An 18,220-nucleotide genomic window follows, 5' to 3' on the forward strand; every position below is an offset into this window, starting at 1 on the left:
TAATATGTCTGTAAATAATTGTTGGGAAAATTACTTGTGTCATGCACACAGTAGATGTCCAAACCGACTTGCCAAAACTATAGTTTGTTAACAACAAATTTGTGGAGTGGTTGAAAAACGAGTTTTAATGACTCCAACCTAAGTGTATGTAAACTTCCGACTTCAACTGTATAAGTTATAGAGCTAGCTAAAGTTAGCATAGAAAACAGGCTAACGTTACTTGCCAGTCAATTAGCCACCAACAGGTTACATTGATTCGCTAATGCTAGCTATGCAGAGATAGCTTGATTTTGACAGTTTAAGCCCATTATCTACATGAACTCATGGATAACCATTTTATGTCTGCAGTTTTGAAGGTAGTTGATAACTGGTGTTAGTGCCATAAGGTAGTTTGCGTTGGCTCTTGAAACTACGTCTCTAGACTAAAGTAACTAAATGTGATATAGTGGTTGGCCTTCATGTTGTCTCAGCAGCTCTGTAGAATTGTATGGGTTTAGCACCATCTAGGGGCGAGGAGGAGGAGGGCTCCACAGAACAGGGGGCGAGGAGGAGGAGGAGGAGGAGGACTCCACAGAACAGGGGGCTAGGAAGAGGAAGAGGAGGAGGAGGGCTCCACAGAACAGGGGGCGAGGAGGAGGAGGAGGAGGAGGACTCCACAGAACAGGGGGCTAGGAAGAGGAAGAGGAGGAGGAGGGCTCCACAGAACAGGGGGCTAGGAAGAGGAGGAGGAGGACTCCACAGAACAGGGGGCTAGGAAGAGGAGGAGGAGGGCTCCACAGAACAGGGGGCTAGGAAGAGGAGGAGGAGGACTCCACAGAACAGGGGGCTAGGAAGAGGAGGAGGAGGACTCCACAGAACAGGGGGCGAGGAGGAGGAGGAGGAGGACTCCACAGAACAGGGGGCGAGGAGGAGGAGGAGGAGGACTCCACAGAACAGGGGGCTAGGAAGAGGAGGAGGAGGACTCCACAGAACAGGGGGCGAGGAGGAGGAGGAGGAGGACTCCACAGAACAGGGGGCTAGGAAGAGGAGGAGGAGGACTCCACAGAACAGGGGGCGAGGAGGAGGAGGAGGAGGACTCCACAGAACAGGGGGCTAGGAAGAGGAGGAGGACTCCACAGAACAGGGGGCTAGGAAGAGGAGGAGGACTCCACAGAACAGGGGTTGAGGAGGAAGTAGGCTTCACAGACAGGTGGCTAGGAGGAGGAAGTGGGCTTCACAGAACAGGGGGCTAGGAGGAGGGGGAGGAAGAGAAGGAGGGCTCTCCAGAACAGATTCGATCCAATTTATCCTGCATTGATTTGTAAGATCCTTCCTGGTCAAAGTAATAAGAGAGAATAGGTATTTTTCCACCCATCTTGCTCCGCCTCTCTGTCTGTCTGTCTCTCTCTCCCTCCATATTTCTCCCATCTTTCCCTCCCTCTCTCCCTCTTGTAACAATCATGCTAAGTAAAGTACTTGAACAATCAGGTGCTCTCTCTCAGGAAAGTGGAGGAGTATTCTGCCAGAGGCTGAGCATTTCATATGATCTTAACCAGACATAAAATAATTACATTCCTACAGCTTGACGGACAAAAAAAGTGGGGACTTTATAGACTTGATTTATTGTGTTTAGTTCAAATAATCAGCACAAAGTAACAATACCAGGGCCCATAGTCTGATAGAAGTAGTTGTCTATCAGACTATGGGCCCTAGTTAAAACAAGTACTGCAGTCTATCAGACTATGGGCCCTGGTTAAAACAAGTAGTGAAGTCAATCAGACTATGGGCCCTGGTTAAAACAAGTAGTGAAGTCTATCAGACTATGGGCCCTGGTTAAAACAAGTTGTGAAGTCTATCAGACTATGGGCCCTGGTTAAAACAAGTAGTGAAGTCTATCAGACTATGGGCCCTGGTTAAAACAAGTAGTGAAGTCTATCAGACTATGGGCCCTGGTCAAGAGTAGTGCAGTCTATCAGACTATGGGCCCTGGTCAAATCAAGTTGTGAAGTCTATCAGACTATGGGCCCTGGTCAAATCAAGTAGTGAAGTCTATCAGACTATGGGCCCTGGTCAAATCAAGTAGTGAAGTCTATCAGACTATGGGCCCTGGTTAAAACAAGTAGTGTAGTCTATCAGACTATGGGCCCTGGTTAAAACAAGTTGTGAAGTCTATCAGACTATGGGCCCTGGTTAAAACAAGTAGTGTAGTCTATCAGACTATGGGCCCTGGTTAAAACAAGTAGTGAAGTCTATCAGACTATGGGCCCTGGTCAAATCAAGTAGTGAAGTCTATCAGACTATGGGCCCTGGTCAAATCAAGTAGTGAAGTCTATCAGACTATGGGCCCTGGTTAAAACAAGTAGTGTAGTCTATCAGACTATGGGCCCTGGTTAAAACAAGTAGTGAAGTCTATCAGACTATGGGCCCTGGTTAAAACAAGTTGTGAAGTCTATCAGACTATGGGCCCTGGTTAAAACAAGTAGTGTAGTCTATCAGACTATGGGCCCTGGTTAAAACAAGTAGTGAAGTCTATCAGACTATGGGCCCTGGTTAAAACAAGTAGTGTAGTCTATCAGACTATGGGCCCTGGTTAAAACAAGTAGTGAAGTCTATCAGACTATGGGCCCTGGTTAAAACAAGTAGTGAAGTCTATCAGACTATGGGCCCTGGTCAAGAGTAGTGCAGTCTATCAGACTATGGGCCCTGGTGGTGCTAGTCATTCATATAAAACATTACATCACGAGGTGGCGCTAATGTCATTAATATAAAACATTACATCACCAGGTGGTGCTAGTCATTCATATAAAACATTACATCACCAGGTGGTGCTAGAGTCATTAATATAAAACATTACATCACCAGGTGGTGCTAGAGTCATTAATATATAACATTACATCACCAGGTGGTGCTAGAGTCATTAATATAAAACATTACATCACCAGGTGGTGCTAGAGTCATTCATATAAAACATTACATCACCAGGTGGTGCTAGAGTCTTTCATATAAAACATTACATCACCAGGTGGTGCTAGAGTCATTCATATAAAACATTACATCACCAGGCTGTGCTAGAGTCTTTCATATAAAACATTACATCACCAGGTGGTGCTAGAGTCATTCATATAAAACATTACATCACCAGGTGGTGCTAGAGTCTTTCATATAAAACATTACATCACCAGGTGGTGCTAGAGTCATTCATATAAAACATTACATCACCAGGTGGTGCTAGAGTCTTTCATATAAAACATTACATCACCAGGTGGTGCTAGAGTCATTCATATAAAACATTACATCACCAGGTGGTGCTAGAGTCTTTCATATAAAACATTACATCACCAGGTGGCGCTAGAGTCATTCATATAAAACATTACATCACCAGGTGGCGCTAGAGTCATTCATATAAAACATTACATCACCAGGTGGTGCTAGAGTCTTTCATATAAAACATTACATCACCAGGTGGTGCTAGAGTCATTAATATAAAACATTACATCCCCTGGTGGTGCTAGTCATTCATATAAAACATTACATCACCAGGTGGTGCTAGAGTCATTAATATAAAACATTACATCACCAGGTGGTGCTAGAGTCATTCATATAAAACATTACATCACGAGGTGGCGCTAATGTCATTCACATAAAACATTACATCACCAGGTGGTGCTAGTCATTCATATAAAACATTACATCACCAGGTGGTGCTAGAGTCATTCATATAAAACATTACATCACGAGGTGGCGCTAATGTCATTAATATAAAACATTACATCACCAGGTGGTGCTAGTCATTCATATAAAACATTACATCACCAGGTGGTGCTAGTCATTCATATAAAACATTACATCACCAGGTGGTGCTAGTCATTCATATAAAACATTACATCACGAGGTGGCGCTAATGTCATTAATATAAAACATTACATCCCCTGGTGGTGCTAGAGTCTTTCATATAAAACATTACATCACTAGGTGGTGCTAGAGTCATTCATATAAAACATTACATCCCCTGGGGGTGCTAGTCATTAATATAAAACATTACATCAACAGGTGGTGCTAGAGTCATTCATATAAAACATTACATCACCAGGTGGTGCTAGAGTCATTCATATAAAACATTACATCCCCTGGTGGTGCTAGAGTCATTCATATAAAACATTACATCGCCAGGTGGCGCTAGAGTCGTTCATATAAAATATTACATCACCAGGTGGTGCTAGTCATTCATATTAAACATTACTTCACCCGGTGGTGCTAGTCATTTATATAAAATATTACATCACCAGGTGGCACTAGAGTCTTTCATATAAAACAGAGCAGGCAACACACAGTCACCATGGCCACAGCTAGTTTCTCTGATGTACTGAGGGACAACAGACAGCAGGGAGACAGCCAAACCTAGTCATGGTAGCATGTGATATAGACACTGTATGTTTATGATTGACACATATGTGTTGTTTTACAGGGTCAGTCATAGTAGTATGATAGGTGTTGTTTTACAGGGTCAGTCATAGTAGTATGATAGGTGTTGTTTTACAGGGTCAGTCATAGTAGTATGATAGGTGTTGTTTTACAGGGTCAGTCATAGTAGTATGATAGGTGTAGTGTAATGTGTTGTTTTACATATCACATTGTCATGTGTCTCTCCTCATCCCCCATAGTATGAGTGATGTCATGTGTCTCTCCTCATCCCCCATAGTATGAGTGATGTCACGTTGTCATGTGTCTCTCTTCACCCCCCATAGTATGAGTGATGTCATGTGTCTCTCTTCACCCCCCATAGTATGAGTGATGTCATGTGTCTCTCTTCACCCCCCATAGTATGAGTGATGTCACGTTGTCATGTGTCTCTCTTCACCCCCATAGTATGAGTGATGTCATGTGTCTCTCTTTACCCCCCATAGTATGAGTGATGTCACATTGTCATGTCTCTCTTTACCCCCCATAGTATGAGTGATGTCATGTGTCTCTCCTCACCCCCCATAGTATGAGTGATGTCACGTTGTCATGTGTCTCTCTTCACCCCCCCATAGTATGAGTGATGTCATGTTATCATGTGTCTCTCTTCACCCCCCATAGTATGAGTGATGTCATGTGTCTCTCTTCACACCCCATAGTATGAGTGATGTCACGTTGTCATGTGTCTCTCTTCACCCCCCATAGTATGAGTGATGTCATGTGTCTCTCTTTACCCCCCATAGTATGAGTGATGTCATGTGTCTCTCTTCACCCCCCATAGTATGAGTGATGTCATATGTCTCTCTTCACCCCCCATAGTATGAGTGATGTCATGTTATCATGTGTCTCTCTTCACCCCCCATAGTATGAGTGATGTCATGTGTCTCTCTTCACACCCCATAGTATGAGTGATGTCATGTTATCATGTGTCTCTCTTCACCCCCCATAGTATGAGTGATGTCATGTGTCTCTCTTTACCCCCCATAGTATGAGTGATGTCATGTGTCTCTCTTCACCCCCCATAGTATGAGTGATGTCATATTGTCATGTGTCTCTCTTCACCCCCCACAGTATGAGTGGTGTCACATTGTCATGTGTCTCTCTTCACCCCCCATAGTATGAGTGATGTCACGTTGTCATGTGTCTCTCTTCACCCCCCATAGTATGAGTGATGTCATGTGTCTCTCTTCACCCCCCATAGTATGAGTGATGTCACGTTGTCATGTGTCTCTCTTCACCCCCCATAGTATGAGTGATGTCACGTTGTCATGTGTCTCTCCTCACCCCCCATAGTATGAGTGATGTCACATTGTCATGTGTCTCTCTTCACCCCCCCATAGTATGAGTGATGTCACATTGTCATGTGTCTCTCCTCACCCCCCATAGTATGAGTGATGTCACGTTGTCATGTGTCTCTCTTCCCCCCCCATAGTATGAGTGATGTCACGTTGTCATGTGTCTCTCTTCACCCCCCATAGTATGAGTGATGTCATGTGTCTCTCTTCACCCCCCATAGTATGAGTGATGTCACGTTGTCATGTGTCTCTCTTCACCCCCCATAGTATGAGTGATGTCATGTGTCTCTCCTCACCCCCCATAGTATGAGTGATGTCACGTTGTCATGTGTCTCTCCTCACCCCCCATAGTATGAGTGATGTCATGTTGTCATGTGTCTCTCTTCCCCCCCCACAGTGAAGCTGAGTAAACACCTCTAAAGCTCTGCAGTTAAAGGGCCCCTCTGTGATTCGTCCACATTAAAGAGACAGTCTGTGATATGGTCCTGTTAGACCTGACGGTTTTCAGGCTCTGGTGGTGAAGGTCTTAATGAAAGCCTGAGTTGGAGCGTGATCACTAAATCTCACCCTACCCCCACCTGTCCTGTTTTATTGTCAATATCAGATACCTCGGGGGTGGTGGGGGGTGACAGGGTGGGGGTAAATATGATGAAAGCTTTCCTCTTACAGCGATAAAATAACTACATTTCAAGAGCCTCAAGGTTGTTATTAAGCAGGGCTGCAATTTGAGCATTATCACCCCGGGAGAGGAGAAGAGGGGAGAGGGGAGAGGAGAAGAGGGGAGAGGGGAGAGGAGAAGCAGGGTGGCCAGGTGTACATACAAAGCACCCCCCCCCACCTCTCTCTCTCTCTCCCTCTCTCTGTCTCTCCCCCTCTCTTCCTCTATATTCTCCCTCTCTCTGTCTCTCTCTCTCTCTCTCTCTCTCTCTCTCTCTCTCTCCCTCTATATTCTCCCTCTCTCTGTCTCTCCCCCTCTCTCTCCCTCTCTCTCTGTTTCTCCCTCTCTCTCTCTCTCTATATATATATATATATTCTCCCTCTCTCTGCCCCCCCCTCTCTCTCTCCCTCTATCTTCTCCCTCTATCTTCTCCCCCTCTCTCTCCCTCTCTCTCTGTCTCTCCCTCTCTCTCTCTGTCTATATATATATATATATATATATATTCTCCCTCTCTCTGCCCCCCCCCTCTCTCCCTCTATCTTCTCCCTCTATCTTCTCCCTCGCTCTCTCTCTCTCGCTCTCCTTCTATATAATTGTACCATCTACTTTACAGTCACATCACACCATCTCATCTCACAGTGTGATAGCAACCAGGAACCCTTTTATTAAATCAGAGGACGGACTAATCTCATTTGTTTTTTATATCATGAACAGAGACATCTCGGGTCCAGCATAATGCACCATATTATACTAGACCTGGTTTCGTGTCCAAATGGCTCCCTATTTAGTGCACTACTACCATAGGGCTTTGGTCAAATCTAGTGCACTATATAGGGAATAGGGTGCCATAGGGCTTTGGTCAAAAGTAGTGCACTATATAGGGAATAGGGTGCCATAGGGCTCTGGTCTAAAGTAGTGCACTATATAGGGAACCGGGTGCCATTTGGGATGCCTGTTATCAAAGGTCTCAGATGATCCATTTCCTTTGAAGAAGAAGAGCTACTTCCAGACTACAACCAGAGAATCAACCTCTTTATAACCCTATTCAGGCAAGTCGTCATCCATCACACTACCACCGCCATGCTTCATCAGGGTCCTGAGGCAGCATGGCATCCCCAAACAATCACACTACCACCACCATGCTTCATCCAGGTCCTCAGGCATAATGGCATCCCCAAACCATCAAACTACCACCACCATGCTTCATCCAGGTCCCGAGGCAGCATGGCATCCCCAAACATCACACTACCACCACCATGCTTCATCCAGGTCCCGAGGCAGCATGGCATCCCCAAACATCTCACTACCACCACCATGCTTCATCCAGGTCCTGAGGCAGCATGGCATCCCCAAACAATCACACTACCACCACCATGATTTATCCAGGTCCTGAGGCATAATGACATCCCCAACCCATCACACTACCACCACCGTGCTTCATCCAGGTCCTGAGGCATAATGACATCCCCAAACCATCACACTACCACCGCCATGCTTCATCCAGGTCCTGAGGCAGCATGGCATCCCCAAACCATCTAACTACCACCACCATGCTTCATCCAGGTCCTGAGGCAGCATGGCATCCCCAAACCATCTCATGACCACCACCATGCTTCATCCAGGTCCTGAGGCAGCATGGCATCCCCAAACCATCTCACTACCACCACCATGCTTCATCCAGGTCCTGAGGCATAATGGCATCCCCAAACCATCTCACTAACACCACCATGCTTCATCCAGGTCCTGAGGCAGCATGGCATCCCCAAACCATCTCACTACCACCACCATCCTTGACCGTTGGTATGAGGTTCTTACTGTGGAATGCTGTGTTTGGTTTTCACCAGGCATAATGGGACCCATGTCGTCCAAAATGTTATACTTTTGACTCATCTGTCCATTCTTCCAAGAGTCTTGATTGTCATCCAGGTGCTTCCAGGTGCATTTTGGAAAACTTGAGTCAACTTTCTGGATGAAACGGGTCCCATTATGTCTGGTGAAAACCAAACACAGCATTCCACAGTGAGAACCTCATACCAACGGTCAAGCATGGTGGTGGTAGTGTGATGGTTTGGGGATGCCATGCTGCCTCAGGACCTGGATGAAGCATGGTGGTGGTAGTGTGATGGTTTGGGGATGCCATGCTGCCTCAGGACCTGGATAAATCATGGTGGTGGTAGTGTGATTGTTTGGGGATGCCATGCTGCCTTGGGACCTGGATTAAGCATGGTGGTGGTAGTGAGATGGTTTGGAGATGCCATGCTGCCTCAGGACCTGGATGAAGCATGGTGGTGGTAGTGGGATGGTTTGAGGATGCCATGCTGCCTCAGGACCTGGACGACTTGCCTTAATAGAAGAAAAGCACCATGAATTCTGTTCTGTATCAGAGAATTCTACAGGAGAATATCAGGCCATCTGTCTGGGAGCTGAAACTGAAGAGCAGCTGGGTCATGCAGAAAAACAATGATCCAAAACACACAACCAAGTCCGCATGAAAATGGCTAAAAAGTAACACATTTGAAGTTTTGGAATGGCCTAGCCAAAGTCCAGACCTAATCCCAATTGAGATGTTGTGGCGAGGACTAATAACGAGCATTTCATGCTTGAAAACCCACAAATGCTTCTGAGTTAAAGCAGTTGTGCATGGAAGAGTGGGCCAAGATTCCTCCACAGCGATGTGAGAGACTGATCAACAACTACAGGAAGTGTTCGGCTGCAGTCATTGTAGCTGATGGTAGTAGAACCAGTTATTAAGTGTAAAGGGGGCAATTACTTATTTAAACAGGGGAATTGGGTGATGCATAACTTTGTTAATTAAATAAATAAAATAAGTATATATTTTTTGGTTGTTATTTGTAAACTCAGGTTCCCTTAATCTGATTACATTCAATATCAAAAATATGCAAATGTAGAGAAAAACAGAAAAGGGGACAACTACTTTTTCATGGCACTGCACATGTTCAGCTTGTTTACCATGAAATAACATAACACTGTGTGTGTGTGTGTGTGTGTGTGTGTGTGTGTGTGTGTGTGTGTGTGTGTGTGTGTGTGTGTGTGTGTGTGTGTGTATGAGTGATACAACAGAAAATACAGTAGAGAGGAGAGAGTAGGCGGATGTGAAGCGTCTGTCTGAATAGGATCTGATTTGTGAAAGTGAATCATTTAAAGTGACTCTTATACATAGTTCTTTGAAGCCTCTCTCTCTGTCTCTCTCCATCTCTCCATCTCTCCCTCTCTCTTTCCATCTATCTCTCTCTCTCCATCTCTCCCTCTCTCTTTCCATCTCTCTCTCTCTCTCCATCTCTCCCTCTCTCTCTCCATCTCTCTCTCTCTCTCTCCATCTCTCTCTCTCCATCTCTCTCTCTCTCTCTCTCTCTCCATCTCTCTCTCTCTCCATCTCTCTCTCTCTCTCTCTCTTTCTGTCAGCTGTGAGAGGATTTATACTAATCCATTGTCGCTGTGTTTGGATTAATTTGCATAATTCCACCATTGTTGAAGCCACAGATCCCTCTATCCTCTCCTCCTTGTCATCCCTCCTCTCTCCTCTCCTCCTTGTCATCCCTCCTCTCTCCTCTCCTCCTTGTCATCCCTCCTCTCTCCTCTCTTTCTTGTCACATGGCTAGGAACTGCACACCTCAACTTGTTGCACAGGAGTGGGGGAGAGACCAGAGTGGAGAGGGGGAGAGAAAGAAAGAGAGAGCGAGAGAAAGAGACACATGATGAAGACTGAGAACAGAGAGCGGAAGAAAAACGACAATGTGAAAGGGAGAGAAAGGGGAGAAGGGAGAGACTGATGTAGAGAAAAGAGGGGAAGCTACTCGTTCAGTGAATTGAAAACGGAGCAATTTTCTGTTACTTAAAAAGTCATTTATCTATGTGGTCAGACTATTAGTCATGGAGGGGTGTGTGTGTGTGTGTGTGTGTGTGTGTGTGTGTGTGTGTGTGTGTGTGTGTGTGTGTGTGTGTGTGTGTGTGTGTGTCTGTGTCTGTGTCTGTGTCTGTGTCTGTGTGTGTGTGTGAGGCCAGGGTTATTGCTAATCCAGTGGGACGGAGCTGGAGGCCGAAGGGAAAGGGAGGGAAGAGAGGCGGCACTAAATTGTGGAGACAGAATCGATACGTTGTTAAGGGGAGATGTGACACTTTTCAAAATGCACGTTGTGTAATATCGTATTAGTCCTCTGTTTACGTATGAGGAGCAGTCTGAGCATGCTTAGGGCCCAGATGGCACCCTATTCCCTTTATAGTGCACTATGTCTAACCAGAGCCCTGTGGAGACTAGTGTACTAGGAAGGGAACAGCGTGTCATTTGGGACTGAGCCCGAGCAGCTAGCAGAGGATAATGGGTCCTAGACTAGTCCGGATGGAATTGACTGTAATTTAGGAGAGAATCACTGGCTTTTATCCAGCACACTTCCAACCCTCCTCTCCTCTCCCTTCACACTACCATTCAGAGGAGCACGGCTACTGAGGCATACCACACAGTCACAGGCGCTATGAACGACATCTGATACTAATGGTGTGTTGTCCCAGTTCACAGGAGGTGATTGTCTTAACTACCTGTACTGTCACAGTCAGATAGTAAAATACTTGTCAAGGTTAGGAAGGAAAAGTGATCAAGCAGTCAGTAAGCATTTCCATGTGTGAGATGAGTAGGGGCACACCCTGAGACAGGAGAAGGAAAGTTAACAGAAGGCTGCCTCTCACCTACCCCTCCCTCTCACCTACCCCTCCCTCTCACCTACCCCTCCCTCTCACCTACCCCTCCCTCTCACCTACCCCTCCCTCTCTAGCCTCTCTGGGCTCTCTAGCCTCTCTGGGCTCTCTAGCCTCTCTAGCCTCTCTGGGCTCTCTAGGCTCTCTAGCCTCTCTATCCTCTCTGGGCTCTCTGGCCTCTCTAGCCTCTCTGGGCTCTCTAGGCTCTCTAGCCTCTCTATCCTCTCTGGGCTCTCTAGCCTCTCTATCCTCTCTGGGATCTCTAGCCTCTCTATCCTCTCTGGGCGCTCTAGCCTCTCTAGCCTCTCTGGGCTCTCTAGGCTCTCTAGCCTCTCTATCCTCTCTGGGCTCTCTAGCCTCTCTAGCCTCTCTGGAATCTCTAGCCTCTCTAGTCTCTCTGGGCTCTCTAGCCTCTCTAGCCTCTCTGGCCTCTCTATCCTCTCTATCCTCTCTGGGCTCTCTAGCCTCTCTAGCCTCTCTGGGCTCTCTAGGCTCTCTAGCCTCTCTATCCTCTCTAGCCTCTCTAGCCTCTCTGGGCTCTCTATCCTCTCTAGCCTCTCTAGCCTCTCTATCCTCTCTGGGCTCTCTGGGCTCTCTATCCTCTCTGGGCTCTCTAGGCTCTCTATCCTCTCTATCCTCTCTGGGCTCTCTATCCTCTCTATCCTCTCTAGGCTCTCTATCCTCTCTGGGCTCTCTAGCCTCTCTAGCCTCTCTGGGCTCTCTAGCCTCTCTGGGCTCTCTAGCCTCTCTAGCCTCTCTATCCTCTCTGGGCTCTCTAGCCTCTCTATCCTCTCTGGGCTCTCTATCCTCTCTAGCCTCTCTAGCCTCTCTATCCTCTCTGGGCTCTCTAGCCTCTCTAGGCTCTCTAGCCTCTCTATCCTCACTAGCCTCTCTGGGCTCTCTAGCCTCTATGGGCTCTCTAGCCTCTCTGGGCTCTCTAGCCTCTCTGGGCTCTCTGGGCTCTCTCGCCTCTCTGGGCTCTCTAGCCTCTCTGGGCTCTCTAGCCTCTTTGGGCTCTCTAGCCTCGCTAGCCTCTCTGGGCTCTCTAGGCCCTTTAGCCTCTCTGGGCTCTCTAGCCTCTCTGGGCTCGCTAGCCTCTCTGGGCTCTCTAGCCTCTCTGTGCTCTCTAGCCTCTCTGGGCTCTCTAGCCTCTCTGTGCTCTCTAGCCTCTCTGGGCTCTCTGTGCTCTCTAGCCTCTCTGGGCTCTCTAGCCGCTCTGGGCTCTCTAGCCTCTCTGTGCTCTCTAGCCTCTCTGTGCTCTCTAGCCTCTCTGGGCTCTCTAGCCTCTCTGTGCTCTCTAGCCTCTCTGGGCTCTCTAGCCTCTCTGGGCTCTCTATCCTCTCTAGCCTCTCTGGGCTCTCTAGCCTCTCTGGGCTCTCTAGCCTCTCTGTGCTCTCTAGCCTCGCTAGCCTCTCTGGGCTCTCTAGCCTCTCTGGGCTCTCTGGGCTCTCTAGGCTCTCTAGCCTCTCTGGGCTCTCTAGCCTCTCTGGGCTCTCTAGCCTCTCTGGGCTCTCTATCCTCTCTAGCCTCTCTGGGCTCTCTAGCCTCTCTGTGCTCTCTAGCCTCGCTAGCCTCTCTGGGCTCTCTAGCCTCTCTAGCCTCTCTGGGCTCTCTAGGCTCTCTAGCCTCTCTATCCTCTCTGGGCTCTCTGGCCTCTCTAGCCTCTCTGGGCTCTCTAGGCTCTCTAGCCTCTCTATCCCCTCTGGGCTCTCTAGCCTCTCTATCCTCTCTGGGATCTCTAGCCTCTCTATCCTCTCTGGGCGCTCTAGCCTCTCTAGCCTCTCTGGGCTCTCTAGGCTCTCTAGCCTCTCTATCCTCTCTGGGCTCTCTAGCCTCTCTAGCCTCTCTGGAATCTCTAGCCTCTCTAGTCTCTCTGGGCTCTCTAGCCTCTCTAGCCTCTCTGGCCTCTCTATCCTCTCTATCCTCTCTGGGCTCTCTAGCCTCTCTAGCCTCTCTGGGCTCTCTAGGCTCTCTAGCCTCTCTATCCTCTCTAGCCTCTCTAGCCTCTCTGGGCTCTCTATCCTCTCTAGCCTCTCTAGCCTCTCTATCCTCTCTGGGCTCTCTGGGCTCTCTATCCTCTCTGGGCTCTCTAGGCTCTCTATCCTCTCTATCCTCTCTGGGCTCTCTATCCTCGCTAGCCTCTCTAGGCTCTCTATCCTCTCTGGGCTCTCTAGCCTCTCTAGCCTCTCTGGGCTCTCTAGCCTCTCTGGGCTCTCTAGCCTCTCTAGCCTCTCTATCCTCTCTGGGCTCTCTAGCCTCTCTATCCTCTCTGGGCTCTCTAGCCTCTCTAGGCTCTCTAGCCTCTCTATCCTCACTAGCCTCTCTGGGCTCTCTAGCCTCTATGGGCTCTCTAGCCTCTCTGGGCTCTCTAGGCTCTCTGGGTTCTCTCGCCTCTCTGGGCTCTCTAGCCTCTCTGGGCTCTCTAGCCTCTTTGGGCTCTCTAGCCTCGCTAGCCTCTCTGGGCTCTCTAGGCCCTTTAGCCTCTCTGGGCTCTCTAGCCTCTCTGGGCTCTCTAGCCTCTCTGGGCTCTCTAGCCTCTTTGGGCTCTCTAGCCTCTCTGGGCTCTCTAGCCTCGCTAGCCTCTCTGGGCTCTCTAGCCTCTCTGTGCTCTCTAGCCTCTCTGGGCTCTCTAGCCTCTCTGTGCTCTCTAGCCTCTCTGGGCTCTCTGTGCTCTCTAGCCTCTCTGGGCTCTCTAGCCGCTCTGGGCTCTCTAGCCTCTATGTGCTCTCTAGCCTCTCTGTGCTCTCTAGCCTCTCTGGGCTCTCTAGCCTCTCTGTGCTCTCTAGCCTCTCTGGGCTCTCTAGCCTCTCTGGGCTCTCTATCCTCTCTAGCCTCTCTGGGCTCTCTAGCCTCTCTGGGCTCTCTAGCCTCTCTGTGCTCTCTAGCCCCGCTAGCCTCTCTGGGCTCTCTAGCCTCTCTGGGCTCTCTGGGCTCTCTAGGCTCTCTAGCCTCTCTGGGCTCTCTAGCCTCTCTGGGCTCTCTAGCCTCTCTGGGCTCTCTATCCTCTCTAGCCTCTCTGGGCTCTCTAGCCTCTCTGTGCTCTCTAGCCTCGCTAGCCTCTCTGGGCTCTCTAGCCTCTCTGGGCTCTCTATCCGCTCTAGCCTCTCTGGGCTCTCTAGCCTCTCTGGGCTCTCTAGCCTCTCTGTGCTCTCTAGCCTCGCTAGCCTCTCTGGGCTCTCTAGCCTCTCTGGGCTCTCTAGCCTCTCTGGGCTCTGGGCTCTCTAGGCTCTCTAGCCTCTCTGGGCTCTCTAGCCTCTCTGGGCTCTCTAGCCTCTCTGGGCTCTCTATCCTCGCTAGCCTCTCTGGGCTCTCTAGCCTCTCTGGGCTCTCTGGGCTCTCTAGCCTCTCTGTGCTCTCTAGGCTCTTTAACCTCCGGCCTCTCTAGCCTCTCTAGCCTCTCTGAGCTCTCTAGCCTCTCTGGGCTCTCTAGGCTCTCTAGGCCCTTTAGCCTCTCTGGGCTCTCTAGCCTCGCTAGCCTCTCTGGGCTCTCTAGCCTCTCTGGGCTCTCTAGCCTCTCTAGCCTCTCTGTGCTCTCTAGCCTCTCTGTGCTCTCTAGGCTCTTTAGCCTCTCTGGGCTCTCTAGCCTTGCTAGCCTCTCTGGGCTCTCTAGCCTCTCTGGGCTCTCTAGCCTCTCTGGGCTCTCTAGCCTCTCTGGGCTCTCTAGCCTCTCTGGGCTCTCTAGGCCCTTTAGCCTCTCTGGGCTCTCTAGCCTCGCTAGCCTCTCTAGCCTCTCTAGCCTCTCTGGGCTCTCTAGGCCCTTTAGCCTTTAGCCTCTCTAGACTCTCACCTCCTTAACCTTTAGCCTTTCTAGACTCTAGCCTCTCTAACCTCTAGCCTCCTCTCTAGCCTCTCTATGCTATTTAGCCTCTTGCCTCTTTATCCTCTCTAGTCTCTTTAGCTTCTCTGACCTCTCTGCCTTTCTGCCATCTCCCCACTTAATAAAGGGCATGGTGTGTGTGTCCCAAATGGCACCATATTCCCTATATAGTGCACCTATTTTGACCAGGGCACTATGGGCACTATAAAGGGAAAATGGTGCCAATTAATAAGCAGACTGTATTTTGTCTAATAACGTCAGGACAGCATGGTGGACCATGACAAAGGGACTCGCTGCTAATCACCTGGAGCTCTTTCTCATCGCCTGAGACTCTCTCTCTCTCTCTCTGATAGATAGAAGCTAATATTCAGTCCCCATTTCACTCTGTAGTAGTCTACCTAAGGAGAGGATGGGATGAGAGGGGAAGAGAGGAGGGGAAGAGAGGAGGGAGAGGAGAGGAGAGAAGAGGAGGGGACAAGAGAAGGGAGAGAAGAGAAGTGGAGGGGAAGAGAGAAGGGAGAGAAGAGGAAAGGAGGGGAAGAGAGAAGCGGAGAGACCAGTGTAGAGGAGAACTATCAGGCATTAATTAAATAACTGTCTGTAATACTGCAGGATTAGCTGTGTGAGCCTGAGTCCCTGTGATGGAGGACACACACACACACACACACACACACACACACACACACACACACACACACACACACACACACACACACACACACACACACACACACACACACACACACACACACACACACACACACACACACATATATATATATATATATATATATATATATATATATATATATATATATATATATATATATATATATATATATTTATATAAACACCTAATCCTCCAGAACAATTCAGGGGAGATGTGAACAGCTGGACTGGATAGTGTCCAAGTGGAGGATTAAAACCCATCAGTACAGCCGCCTCACACAGAACATACATGAAGGCTCGGACACACGCACACTCTCTCTCTCTCCTCTTTCCTCTCTCTCTCCTCTCTCCTCTCTCTCTTTGCTCTCTCGCTCTCCAGGAAGTGTGATTTAACTAACACCAAGGAGAGAGGAATCAGACATTATTCCATAAACTGTTCCTCCACAGTAGTAGTGGTGGTTGTGGGTCCTGTTCCTCCACAGTAGTAGTGGTGGTTGAGGGTCCTGTTCCTCCACAGTAGTAGTGGTGGTTGAGGGTCCTGTTCCTCCACAGTAGTAGTGGTGGTTGTGGGTCCTGTTCCTCCACAGTAGTAGTGGTGGTTGTGGGTCCTGTTCCTCCACAGTAGTAGTGGTGGTTGATGATCCTGTTCCTCCACAGTAGTAGTGGTGGTTGAGGGTCCTGTTCCTCCACAGTAGTAGTGGTGGTTGATGGTCCTGTTCCTCCACAGTAGTAGTGGTGGTTGAGGGTCCTGTTCCTCCACAGTAGTAGTGGTGGTTGTGGGTCCTGTTCCTCCACAGTAGTAGTGGTGGTTGTGGGTCCTGTTCCTCCACAGTAGTAGTGGTGGTTGAGGGTCCTGTTCCTCCACAGTAGTAGTGGTGGTTGTGGGTCCTGTTCCTCCACAGTATTAGTGGTGGTTGTGGGTCCTGTTCCTCCACAGTATTAGTGGTGCTTATGGGTCCTATTCCTCCACAGTAGTAGTGGTGGTTGAGGGTCCTGTTCCTCCACAGTAGTAGTGGTGGTTGTGGGTCCTGTTCCTCCACAGTAGTAGTGGTGGTTGAGGGTCCTGTTCCTCCACAGTAGTAGTGGTGGTTGTGGGTCCTGTTCCTCCACAGTAGTAGTGGTGGTTGAGGGTTCTGTTCCTCCACAGTAGTAGTGGTGGTTGATGGTCCTGTTCCTCCACAGTAGTAGTGGGGGTTGTGGGTCCTGTTCCTCCACAGTAGTAGTGGTGGTTGAGAGTCCTGTTCCTCCACAGTAGTAGTGGTGGTTGTGGGTCCTGTTCCTCCACAGTATTAGTGGTGGTTGTGGGTCCTGTTCCTCCACAGTATTAGTGGTGCTTATGGGTCCTATTCCTCCACAGTAGTAGTGGTGGTTGAGGGTCCTGTTCCTCCACAGTAGTAGTGGTGGTTGATGGTCCTGTTCCTCCACAGTAGTAGTGGTGGTTGTGGGTCCTGTTCCTCCACAGTAGTAGTGGTGGTTGAGGGTCCTGTTCCTCCACAGTAGTAGTGGTGGTTGTGGGTCCTGTTCCTCCACAGTAGTAGTGGTGGTTGAGGGTCCTGTTCCTCCACAGTAGTAGTGGTGGTTGATGGTCTTGTTCCTCCACAGTAGTAGTGGTGGTTGAGGGTCCTGTTCCTCCAAAGTAGTAGTGGTGGTTGTGGGTCCTGTTCCTCCACAGTAGTAGTGGTGGTTGATGGTCCTGTTCCTCCACAGTAGTAGTGGTGGTTGATGGTCCTGTTCCTCCACAGTAGTAGTGGTGGTTGAGGGTCCAGTTCCTCCACAGTAGTAGTGATGGTTGAGGGTCCTGTTCCTCCACAGTAGTAGTGGTGGTTGATGGTCCTATTCCTCCACAGCTGCTACTGCTCCATCTCAGTACCTAGGCCAGTGGTGTTGGAGGGAGCTAGCCTGATGATTGATTGGCCGTAAAACATGCATGGCTGTCATGAATTATAGTGTGAGAACATCCAATAAATTGTTTTAGATGGCTCATTACAACAACATTGCTGGACAAGCATATTCAATTATTTTCCAACCTGTAAATCAACGAAGGGTGGGTCGCTTTTGAAAATAAACCCATTACAGGGTTCATCATGAGTCTACCTCGCGCTGCCTAAAACATCATGAGTCTACCTCGCGCTCCCTAAAACACCACCAACGTCTGTCAGGGGCGGCTTTTTAATCACCAGTAGATATTGTCATCAATCACAACTGATTAGGCCTTTAATCACACAGCGTCAAAAAAATCTATGTAAATTGTGTAGGATTCTGTGAGACAGGCTGCTAGTGGGATGGAGAAATGTTGTGGAGAAACGTTGACGTGATCATTCTGAAGCTTGATCCTTCTGCAAAACTAAGATTTTACCAAACAACAAAAGTCTAATTCCCAAATGGCACCCTATTCCCTATTGGCTCAGGTCAAATAGCACCCTATTCCCTATTGGCTCAGGTCAAATGACACCTTATTCCCAAATGGCTCTGGTCAAATGGCACCTTATTCCCTATTGGCTCTGGTCAAATGGCACCCTATTCCCTATTGGCTCTGGTCAAATGGCACCCTATTCCCTATTGGCTCTGGTCAAATGGCACCCTATTGGCTCAGGTCAAATGGCACCTTGTTCCCTATTGGCTCTGGTCAAATGG

The sequence above is a fragment of the Salvelinus fontinalis genome, unplaced genomic scaffold (assembly GCF_029448725.1).
Source record: "Salvelinus fontinalis isolate EN_2023a unplaced genomic scaffold, ASM2944872v1 scaffold_0071, whole genome shotgun sequence".
Classification (NCBI taxonomy): domain Eukaryota; kingdom Metazoa; phylum Chordata; class Actinopteri; order Salmoniformes; family Salmonidae; genus Salvelinus; species Salvelinus fontinalis.